Source organism: Mustela erminea, chromosome 5, assembly GCF_009829155.1.
Source record: "Mustela erminea isolate mMusErm1 chromosome 5, mMusErm1.Pri, whole genome shotgun sequence".
Classification (NCBI taxonomy): Eukaryota; Metazoa; Chordata; class Mammalia; order Carnivora; family Mustelidae; genus Mustela; species Mustela erminea.
Window position 1 is genome coordinate 59,732,982 of NC_045618.1, and position 12,065 is coordinate 59,745,046.

The window sequence follows — 12,065 nt, forward strand, 5'->3', positions numbered from 1 at the left end:
AAAGGGGGCGAAGCATCTGTCTCCAGTCCTCTCTGCAATGTTGCTTTTGTTGTCTCTCCGCTGAGGATGAACCTTGGATCCAGCAGAACTAGATGGACCCTCTCCAGAGATCTCCAGCAACTTCTAGACCAGGTTGTAGTCTGCATAACTCAGGGATGAGGGTAGAGCAGTCAAGGGGTTAGTAGGGTGTGTGGGGCTTGGGGACAATCCACACTGCATTTTCTATCAATTGGCGCCCCTTGGAGAACTACGAAGGAGCCTGAAGACACAAGTTTCCGTGTGCAGCCCCAAGTGTGAAGCCTCAAGTTAGGCTTCTACCGTGGCCTAACTTCCCTAGAATTAGCGCCTATCACTTAAGTCAGCACCTGGCGCTCTCCCTGGCCCCTTAAGGCACTAGATAAATACTTGTGGACTAGATAATGGTGTGGTCAACAGAATAATGCCCACCCCTCCAGGATGTTCATGTACGAATTCCCAGAACCTATGAATATGTGACTTCACATGGCAAAAGGGATTTGGGGCGTAGGATTAACATTATGACCTTGAAATGAAGAGGTTATCCTGGGTTATCTGGGTAGGTCCATTCTAATCGCATGTCCTTAAAAGCAGACCACCTTCCCCAGGGGGCAGTTGGAGAAATGAATATGACTATGGAAGAAGAGTCAGAGAGCTAGGAGTATGAGGAGGATTTCATGCCTTGCTGATGGTTCTGAGATGTGAGGGGCTACAAACCAAGACCAGAGAGAGCCCTTAAGAGCTAAGGTCATGTCCAGTCCACATTGAGCAAGGAAATGGGGACCTCAGTCCTACAACCTCACAGAACTGCTGATAGCTGAGTGAGCAAAGAAATGGCTTCCCCCTGAGAGTTTCCACAAAGGAACAGAGCCCTGCTGATGCCTTGATGTTAGTCCAGGGAGACTCCTGACCCTACAGCATGAAGACGGAGACATTGTGGAGGCCGAGAAAATCAAGGTCATCCCACCTCAGGTTTAGCCTTAGCATAATTACAGCCATCTTAGCTCTGGCAGCCATCTCAGACCCCCATGCCCAAGGGCCGAACTTTCCCCCACCCTGCTTTTGTAACCCCCACCCTGTTTTGGTTCCCAGAAGCCCCACCCTGCTTTAGTTCCAGAGACACCCACCCTGCTTTGGTTCCAGGAATCCCTATTAACAGGAACCCATAAATACCCCTGCCTTAACTAAGCTTGGGGTCCAAATCCCTACTCCACTGCATTGGGTATACTTGGGCCCAAGCTTAAGCTTGTCGAATAAACCCTCATGTGATTGCTTCGGTGCTTGGCTCTTTGGTGGTCTCTCAGACGCGAAAACTCGGGCACAGCAACATAACATATTTGGGGTAAGTATGGTAATTTGTTATGGGAACCACAGAATACTAATACACATGGCTACAAAGCAGAATGTATTTTATAACTGAATGTAATTTTCTTGCCTCCAACACACCTCATTTCTGTGGTGGCTGCTGGTGGTAAAGTCCTTTTTCCTACTTGGCCATGTCCTAGGGGCAGGGAGGGCATCCTTCCTTCTGGTGCTCTATGCTTCCTGGTACATGTGGGTTTACTTCTTTGCTGCTATCTGCTACTGGCATCCCCACCCAGGTGGTCCCTTGGCCAGATGTCGCTAAAGGCTGCCCTCTTCATGAAGCACATAGGACCCTCTACTGCTTCCCATCATCTCTGCTGCTCGGGGAGGCCCCTCACCCCAGGCAGGCAGTCCGCCTCCACCCCTCATACCCCTCTTCTCTCCTCCGAGGGGCTGGCAAGCATCCTTCTGGGGCTGGCAAGTTGTGTCACATTCCAGCTAATGTCTTCAGACCACACTGGGTCCAAGGAAATGTGTGGACCTCCTCCATGACAACACATGATGTTGGGGAAGCCTGGAAGTGGTTTCCAGCCCCTCCCACGTGACTGTGCCTTGCTCACTCCCCACCTTCTTTCTCTCCAGGACCCAGTGGCAGAGGCATCTATGAAGGCTGCTACTCAGGGAATGCCATCTGAGTGACAGCAGACACTGTCCCCTCTCCTTGGATCTCCGGCAGTACTTGCCTATTTCCTTCCTCCCCAACACTCCACGTGGGAAAGGCCTGAGGGTTGGTATCGGTGGCGGTGATGGCGATGGCGGTGCAGAAGCTACCTGCCCCTTCTTATGAGCTCTCCTTCTAAACTTCTCTCTGCTTCTTCTCCTTAGTCTCTTTGACAGCTCACACCGAGAAGGGGCGGGGGTGGGGGGACACGCAAAGAAGCCAGTCCTGTTCCCTGAGACTGTAATCCCTAGTGGTGATTAACTCGCAGCAGGTACAGCGCTCTCTGAAGCTCCAGTGTGGCCTAGACTCGAGTGCCCTTGTTCTGAGCAGTCTTTGGAGGGTTGGTAGCAAAGAGAGAATAAAGAAGAATTCCTTTGATTCCCCAGATTCTCTGTGTGCAACAATTAAGACCCCACCACAGGCTTAAGAGTGGATGTCGTGTTTTAAGAACCAAGTCATCAGCAGGACAGCTGGGCTCTTGGCTTCGGTCTCCTTGGGCCCATCCAAGGTGTCAGTGACCTTCTTGGTCACACAGGTTCCATTTACCCCAGCACTTGCTTCCTGCGGGCCTCAGAGGCCTTATTCTAGGTCAGAAGGAATTTGTGGCATCAGAAGATCGAGTTCTGATAGAAGATAGTCGATGCTTTCCGCCCCTGCTCCCTGGCGCAATCCCTGCCGCAAGGACCCCGGAGAAATTCTCCTCTGGCTGGTGGAGTTGTCACTCTTAGGAGAGATCAGCTAGGACAAAACAGGGAGGCCCGTCCCCAGGCTGCTGTCTTTTCTCAGGGTTCAACAAAGGAGGACATTTGGTGGGGAGGGACCCTGAGCCTCAGAAGCACGGTATAACAAGTGCAGACTGTGTCCCGGACACTGTACCAAGGCTCCCCATGAGCATGATCTCTCTCTCCCCACAGCAAGTCAAGGAGGGAGATGCTCTCCTTATTCCCAGGGGAGAGATTCCTCGGGAATCAGCCCGAGGTATGGCAAAAGTCAGAGTACTGGGTTTCAACCCCCAACCTCTTACTTTGTGGGTTTTAGAGAACATACTTACCTTGAACCTCAGGTATCTTATCTATAAAATGGAGATAAGGCTATCTAATCATAAAGTTATGAGGATGAAGTGAAATGAAATCCATAAAGTTCCTTGTATGAAAAAGGTGATTAACATATGTGCTCTGACCCCACCTCTCAAAGGCAGAGCAAAACTTTGGCCCAGTACTCCTACAACCCTGTGGTCGAGGGCAGTTTCAACCAAAAACATTTGGGCAGGCCCCATCCAGTGTTGTCCAAAGCCTGGAAACCTCTTTCCTCCCAGAAGAATTCAAGAATGTCACCAGGGGCTCTATTCTGCCAGCAACACCGCCTCATCTTTTGTCCCCCAGCCCTGCCCCAAGGGGCCGGGCTTCAGTTGTCGGGGGCCAACAGGAGAATCTGTTGTCCTCCAACACCATCTGTCTCTGGTCCTACATACCTTTTTTACTGATTTGTTGGATATGGTTAATTAAGATTTTTGCTAAATTTCAGTAAAATAGTATCTGCTAACATTCCTTTCCATAACTCCATTTTCTTCAGGGCTGATTTGGGACCTTCATTTTGCCTCTGAGAGGCCTACTTAGCTTCACCCCAGGGTTCATCCTGCCTTCCCCAGACTTCTTAAATGACAGCACCTGCCATTGTCAAGCTGATCGTCCTGAGAGTGAATCTGCCACCTAGTGGTCATTGGAGGTGTGACCGCCTTTTCAGGAGAGCGTGTGCTCACCTCTCTCTCTCTCTTTAAATATTTTTTATTTATTTGTTTGACAGAGATCACAAGTAGGTAGAGAAGCAGGCAGAGAGAGGGAGAAGCAGGCTCCTTGCTGAGCAGAGAGCCCAATTCGAGGCTTGATCCCAGGACCCTGGGAACATGACCTGAGCTGAAGGCAGAAGCTTAACCCTCTGAGCCACCCGGTCGCCCCTTTAGGAGCTCTTTTGTTAATGGTACCTGAAAATAATTCAGTGATGGTTTTCTTTTCATCTAACTTAGAAGCTGTGAAATAAATCAGATCAAACCATGTATGTGCATCAAAACCTTATTGGGAGGAGACTGAGTGTGTAAGGGTATTTTCAATTTAGGATGAATAGTGAAGCAAAAATCAGATTGGTGCATACCAGAGTGCCAAAGTAGGACACTACATTTTTCCTTTGACAACTCTTAAATCCAAATGAAGTCCTACACAGACAAAACAAGCAAACCAACCGACAAACCACTGAAACCAAACAAATGAACAAAAAATGGAACGGCTGGTTTCATTATCCAACACATATGGGTGGACTGTGGTTAGCATTCAAAAGTTTAATGGAGCAGTTCATCACAATACACTGTGGTGATTTAACTTCGCTAGAGAATGCGGTAGGGACCACAGGAGGATGTGCTAATGTTATACAGCAATAAAATACCCCTCATCAAGGGGGTAGATGTCATCAAGGAAGATTAGATTTGGTCAGGCATTAGGGATAGAAGTTAGCAAGGACAAGGTCAGGTGTCAGCAAACTAGAAGTGTGTCTGACAAATATAATTCAGTCTGAAGCCTTGTGCCCACAATGCATTTAGTGACCACCTATTTTAGGTACTTACTGACTACCTATTTTATTCAAAGTAGATACAAAAAGGTATGAGACATTGAGAGAAATTTAAGAAGATACAGGGGGCATGTTGTAAAGATGACAGTTTCCTTCCAGGTAAGTCTGGAGATGCCAAGGGCATCCAATAAAAATACTACCAGGTTTATTTTTCTTTTGTAGAAACAAACAAGATACTTCTAAGATTCATTTAGAAATACAAAGGGCCAAGGACAGCCAAGACAATCTTGAAAAACAAGAAAAAAAAGGTAGAAGACTTCTACCACCAGATATCAAGACCTATTTATTTATTTATATTTTTATTTTAAATCTTTTATTTATTTATTATTTTTCAAATTAAAAAATTATTTTTAAATTAATTAATTTATAGGTTTTTTTAATTTGACAGACAGATCACAAGTGGGCAGACAAGATTTTTTTTTTTTAAAAGATCTTATTTACTTAATTGACAGACAGAGGTTGCAAGTAGGCAGAGAGGCAGGCAGAGAGAGAGAGAGGGGGAAGCAGACTCCCTGCTGAGCAGAGAGCCCCATACAGGGCTTGATCCCAGGATCCTGGAATCAGGACCTGAGCCGAAGGCAGAGGCTTAACCCACTGAGCCACCCAGGCGCCCCAGCAGATAAGACTTTTAATAAAGCTAAAGGAGGGTGTGCCTGGGAGGTTCAGTCAGTTAAACGCATGCTTTTGGCTTAGCTCATGATCCCAGAATCCTGGGATCAAGCCCCACAGCAGGCTCCCTTCTTGTGTGGAGCCTGTTTTTACCTCTCCTCCTCACTCTTCCTCTTTCTTTCTTTCTCTCAAATAAATAAATAAATAAATAAATTCTTTAAAAAAATAAAGCTGAAAGAATTAATTGCGGGAAAACTGTTAGTATCTACTTAAAGTTTAATATATCACACACCCTCTGACCCAGCAATTCCACTCTCCTGTATGTGTCCAACCAAAATACATATGTACTTAACAGAAATTAATATTACCCTGTTCAAAGCAAAACGATTCATAATAGCTCTAAACTGTCACCATTCAAATGCCCATCAACACTGTGGGGTCTTTGTGCAATAGAAGTCTATATAGCAATGAGAATGAATGAGACACAATTACATACGACAGTATGGATGCACGTCATAAGCATGTTACAGAAAGAAGCCAGATTCAAAAGAATACATATTGTACCACCCACATTAATACAAAAATGGCGCAAACCAATGGTAATTCACTGCATTACAAGCCCCCTACATGACACAAGTAAGGCATTTATCCTGGCACAAAATTTAAGGGGTTGCCAAAAACCTCGGTAGTTGAGGAAAATAAGACTTTAATGTAATTTTTAAAAAATCAAACTTAATGCAAAAAAAAATCATAACTAACAAATGATCAGTTTTCAGTAAAGACAGGAGCTGACCCTGCACTTGCACAGCTGACTGTATTAGCCCCATATTCATCCTGGGTCCATCAGATCCTATCTGAGATAAATAGGAAGTTTGCATATTGCTATCCATTTTTTTTTTTTAAGATTTTATTTATTTATCTGACAGAGACCACAAGTAGGCAGAGAGGCAGGCAGAGAGAGAGGAGGAAGCAGGCTCCCGTATCAGATAGCCTGATACGAAGCTCAATCCCAGGACCCTGGGATCATGACTTGAGTAGAAGGCAGAGGCTTAACCCACTGAGCCACCCAGGCGCCCCTGCTGTCCATACTTTTATCCTCTGCCAGCACCATGGCTGTGCCTTGGCTAGCTGCCTGGAGGAGAGCTGTCCCCCACCCTGACACATGGGGGAGAGCCCAGCCACGACGAACAGAATTGCCTCTACAATTCAAGTTGTCATGAAGTCTTGATTTTGTATGCCACTGAAGTTGTGTGGTTGCTTGTTATATAGCAATAACCAATGAATATGCTAAACTATGTAGTCAAACTATGAAAACATAGTTTCCAAGAGTAGAGGTTACTCTTGGAAAGTGCATAATGACCTGAAGGAGGCAGGAAATGGGTTTCTTAGTTGTGGGCAAGTTCTGTTTCTTGATCTGGGTGCTAATAACACAGCTGTGTTCCCTTTGTAGAAATTCATTGCATTGTGTGTTGCATGGTTTCTCTATATTTTTATTACACCCAAATACAAAATTTTATAAAGATGGAACACTTCACCCCTACCCATTTTTCAAGGACAACTTGGCTGGGGTAAGACACACACACACACACACACACACACACACACAGAGTTATATCAGGAACTGAAATAAAAATCCAGAATAAATTGGGTTGAACCAATATCCAGAAAATCTATGAAATTATTATATTTTAAACTCTATTCACTGTTCTGAGAAATCACTTAGTCTTAATTGGACCAGGAATTTTGAACTACACTAGGCCTGGACAAAATCAAAGCATACGAATATTCTTTAAACAAGTATTTCTTTCTTTCTTTCTTTTTTTTTTTTTAAGATTTTATTTATTTATTTAACAGAGATCACAAGTAGGCAGACAAGCAGGAAGATAGAGAAAGGGGGAAGCAGGGTCCCTGCTGAGCAGAGAGCCTGATTTGGGGCTTGATTCCCAGGACCCTGGGATCATGACCTGAGCCGAAGGCAGAGGCTTAATCCACTGAGCCACCCAGGCTCCCCTAAACCAGTACTTCATTTGTCATGAGTTTTTGCTAGATTTATCTTTACATTTAGTTTTAAAGTTGGCCTCAATTCAGTGAAAAGAATTGATTATTATGGTCATTTTTTTTTTCTCCAAACAAATGTTTACTGCTAACATGTGGAAGATAAAAAATATGGCTTCTCCATGTATAGAAATTATATATACTTATCATCCAACATCAATACTTTAAGGAACAATTTATTATCTACCAGCCACCTATCTGTCTTTCTGATAGGAAGATTGTCTGTCATTCTTGATGGAAAGAAGTTAAGCATCTAATTAGAAATGTGGTTTCTATGGTTTCCCTGGAAATTTCTCTCCCTTTCTAGCTGGTTAGGATAGACTCTGAAGTGGGGGGCATGATCCTGTCATCAATTTGATGTCAAAGAGGAAGTAGCTCTGCTTTAAGGTCAAGATAAAAGGGGTAGGGCACCTGGGTGGCTCAGTAGGTTGAGCATCTGCCTTCTGCCTAGGTCATCCTCCCCGAGTCCTGGGATCGAGCCCCGCTTCAGGCTTCCTGTTCAGTGGAGAGCCTGCTTTTCTCTATGCCTACTGATCCCCCTACTTGTGCTCTCTCTCTCTCTCTCTCTCTTGCTCTTGCTCTATCTCGAAAAAGTAAATAAAATATATTTTTTAAAAAAGACAGATAAAAGGGGGAAAGTATTTAAGTAATAGTGCTTGGGATTTCCTCTTGCATCCCTCAAATAATTTCAATTTGCTTTTAAAGAAGAGATATAAACATCTATGCTCTGATTCTGGAGAAAATAAATGTCTACCTAGTGCCAACTTTGATACCTGGTCCAGATGCTTCCCATGCACCTGGTCCTGAGAGCCCTGTGCCCCACTTTCTGCGGCAGTTGCGTGTGAGACACGGTGCCAAGAGCTTTCACTTACATGAACTAATTTAATCTTTGAAACTCCCCCAGGGGGACACACTTCTATTATTTCCTTTTTACAAATGAAGACACTCAAGTACAGAGATGTGGCATCCCTTGCTTAAAGCCACACGGCAAGAAACCAGCCAAGCTCACAATCCAACCCAGCTGTCTTGCTCTGGAGACCGGGCTCTTAATTAGCAAAACCTGCTTGCAAACGCTCCCAGGAGCTCCCAGTTTCTCTTTTCCTTTTTCTTTTCTTCTGCGCTCACAATTTCAAAGGAGCCATAATAAATCCTTTAAAATGCATATTTATTTTATAAACTGAGCTACCTCTCCATGTTTTAGATCTGGTATAAATCTACAATTATATATACATCAACTTTACCTGATGTGGGGGGGTGGCATGTACCTATATGATGGATTTATAATAAATGAGAGCGTTCTGCAGTAGGGACTTAAAATGATCTTTGACGAGTAAGGACTTTAGAGGTTTGTTTTATTGTATGTTGTCCTGTTCTGATAAGCTCACACTTGAAACCTGTGCGGTGGTGTTTACTCACTCAGAGTTTCATAAACCTGTGTCTCGTTAGTTACAAATGAAGGCCCTCCGGGATAGGAATCAGCTGACCGTCTCCAAAGCTGTGGTTCCCAGCATATAGGGGAAAAACAGTAGGTGCTCAGGGTACGTGTTTGTCGGTTGATTACACAACATTATGTTACATTACAAAAGTAAATGTCTTCTATCTTCTAGCTTGGCAGAGATTTTGTACAGAAACAGTAAAATAAACGAAAACGGTATTCGGTGAAACTGCCTCGTGGTACACAGGTAGGTTACTCCGATGTTTTCACTGACAAGAAGACAACTATAGGATTTCTGGTCATAACAACTCATGATCTGTTTTGCCCCTGTGGGTTTCCCAGGAGTAGAAGACGTCCCTCTCCTACCATCTTCCCCACCAGCATGAGGAAATGCAGAATCATAGACGGTTTTAGCAGAAGATTCAACAGAACCCACAGAGCTCCTGTGACTGTCACAACACGTTGGCTTTCAAAGCCCATGATTTCCACTCTCTAATTTAACGTCTCTTCCAGGGCCGCCCCCGGGACCTTCCTGACCTATGTACACACCTTCCTTTCATTGTCAGTATGTTGAGCTGTGAGATTTCAGATGGATGGTGGGGAAGCTAGAGGTTTCCCCAAGACTCATAATCCCTGCTCTGCCTCGTGCCCAGATGAGACAGTGTTTCTGAGGAGACTGTCCTGGGTTCATGCTCCTCACTGTCATGGCTAATGACGCACAGCCCGAAAGATTTTTTTTTTTTAAAGATTTTATTTATTTATTTGACAGACAGAGATCACACGTAGGCAGAGAGGCAGGCAGAGAGAGAGAGAGAGGAGGAAGCAGGCTCCCCACAGAGCAGAGAGCCCGATGCGGGGCTCGATCCCAGGAACCTGGGATCATGATCTGAGCCGAAGGCAGAGGCTTAACCCACTGAGCCACCCAGGCGCCCTAGCCCGAAAGTTCTTGAGGATACTATCACGGGCGACAGCTTCTGCTAAGGCCACTGTTGGGGTCCGTTATCAAAGGAACGAGTCTGAGACAAAGTGAAAGTTATGCAAAGCCTTATTCTATGCCAAGCATCAGAAGTCAGACTGAAAGGCCAGGGCCGCCTCCAAAGAGAGCGACCCTTCCCGATCTCACAGGCTGGTTTTATAGGGCATAACCGCAGACCCAAGGTACGTGGCTTCTCTTGTTAAGGCGTTTACTCCCAGAATCAATACCTGGAGCCATACCAGGAACTACTGGGGCGTTTATTCCCGGAATGAAGTCTGTGGATGTAAACAACAATATGACTACCTAGGCAATATGGAGTGGCTCTGGCTAAGCAGGCCCTAATAGTTAAACAGGTTTTAACATTAAATTGGCCTAACAGCCACCTGTTATCTCCCTTGGATCTGATCATTAGGAACTGTGATTCCTGTCTTTTAAAACAAAGTGCCTGTTCTCATCAACACTGCCAGGCCAACGCATTCTTGCCCCTTAACTAAATGAGTCATCGACCTCTTTGCAACATTCAACCAACATTGATGAGCTTTCCAAAGTCCTGTTCAACATGTGTCTGGGCGCACAAAGGTGAGAGAGCAGACCTGTCCTCTGAGGCATCAGACTGTTGGACTGGGAGCTGGGACATACATCATCCAGTCAACTCTAATACTGTGACACGTGGGCTCTGATCGGGACAGGAGAATGGGTGAAGCGGGAAGCGTGGCATAGAGTAATTTCAACAAGGGGACAGAGGTGGACCTTTCTTGGGAAGGGGCTTCATGGACTTTGAAGGAAACGTGCCTCCTTTCTCTCACCCTCTTAGCGCAGGCCTTCACTCATTCATTCCAGATTTGCCATGAGAAATTTGCCGCAATTACATCAGAGGTATCCTCCAGCTCCTGGCCTTGCCTTCCAGCCCAGCACCACAGTTAATGCTCCAGGCATCCACACAGTGTTTGGGCCAGAAGGGGTCTCGCCTTTGGAGACTCTGTAAATTTCTGACAGGCCTTTGTGCACCCCCCTTGGTCATCTTCCAGGACCTCTTCCTGAATTCAGACTTTCATCAACATTACAATGATACGGACTCACAATTCATATGGAAAGGTTATGGGAAGAACGTAGCCATGGATTATGTACAGACCGGGTTATTTCTTCACTCAAAAATGGTCTACCTAAAAGAAAATCTGTTAACTATAAGCAAGCATTTGTAGTAAAAAATTGTTTACCTTTGAGGATCTGGAGCTGAAGCCACGTCTCTTGTAAGCCCCGCAGTACTGACAATGGAAGGATTTTGGGTCTGTTTTCCATTTTCAATAAGATACAGCTGTGATCCCCACGTGGGCTCCAGTCGTGAGTTTGTGGACTGGTAACACTTAGAATCACCTGGGGAGCATTTTGAACCTGCAGTTTCCTGGGTTCCAGCCCTAGAGATTCTGTTACAGCCAATCTGGGAGTGGGGCCTGGAAATCTGTTTTTAATAAGTTCTCCAAGGGATTCTTTGTAAGCCAGCTTCAGAAATGACTGCTTCAGGGACTATTGGATTGACAGGTGACATTTCCTGGGGATTAGTGACATGTACTAAAACTCTTGCATCATTTCCGTTTCAGGGACATCCTTACCTGCATGATCTGCTCTGATTTAGGGGAGAAGAGACATGGTTTGTTGTGCAGGATGGAGAGTGGTCACCGTGTGCCAGCTGGGTGGCCTTGCTTTGTTTCCATCTGAGAGGATATTTCCTGTATTGCACACTGTCATGAAGAAAAATTAGGATCCATCCTTCTTGTCTGTTTCATTCAGTTTCATGCAGACGACTCGCTGATGACCCATGTGTCCTCATTTACTGCACATACAATGTGCACTCTTCAGTGACACTAGAAAAAGATTTCACCTTGTTGCCATTCTCACACATTGCACTTTTCACTTGTCCTTATTCCTTTTTTTTTTTTTTTTAAAGCTTGGGATCATAATCAGTGCTGTAGCCTCCTACCAGCATCCTCCTAGAAGTTTTCTCAAGTTGTTACAGAGGCTTTGTTTTCACTTCCCCTTTTAAGAACCTGTCTGTTCTTGCCAGTTTTTAGTGTCCCTGCTTTTACACCACATTGGTGGATTTTAATATTAGGACTAATCAATGTCCTGGGCATTTCTGGGAAGGCCACACTCACACGTTTATATCTGAGGGATGGGTCACTGACAGCATGGCTGGCTTGGCACACTTTAGGGGCCTGAAGTTCATCAGAAGTGTTCAGCTCTTCCCAGTTGCTTTTCTCTCTCAGTGCAATACACTGGATGGGACCAGGAGATGGTGCTGTGGGTCAACTTTTACTCCACATCCTGCAATG

General features: G+C 45.1%; 1 long non-coding RNA gene across 1 annotated transcript; it reads left to right on the forward strand.

Moving 5' to 3' along the window:
- The first annotated feature begins 1,248 nt into the window (after positions 1-1,248).
- On the forward strand, positions 1,249-11,496 carry LOC116589982. Its single transcript, XR_004285460.1, has 3 exons — positions 1,249-1,357; positions 8,932-9,006; positions 11,334-11,496. It is a non-coding gene; the product is annotated as an uncharacterized LOC116589982 (long non-coding RNA).
- The last annotated feature ends 569 nt before the right edge of the window (positions 11,497-12,065 follow it).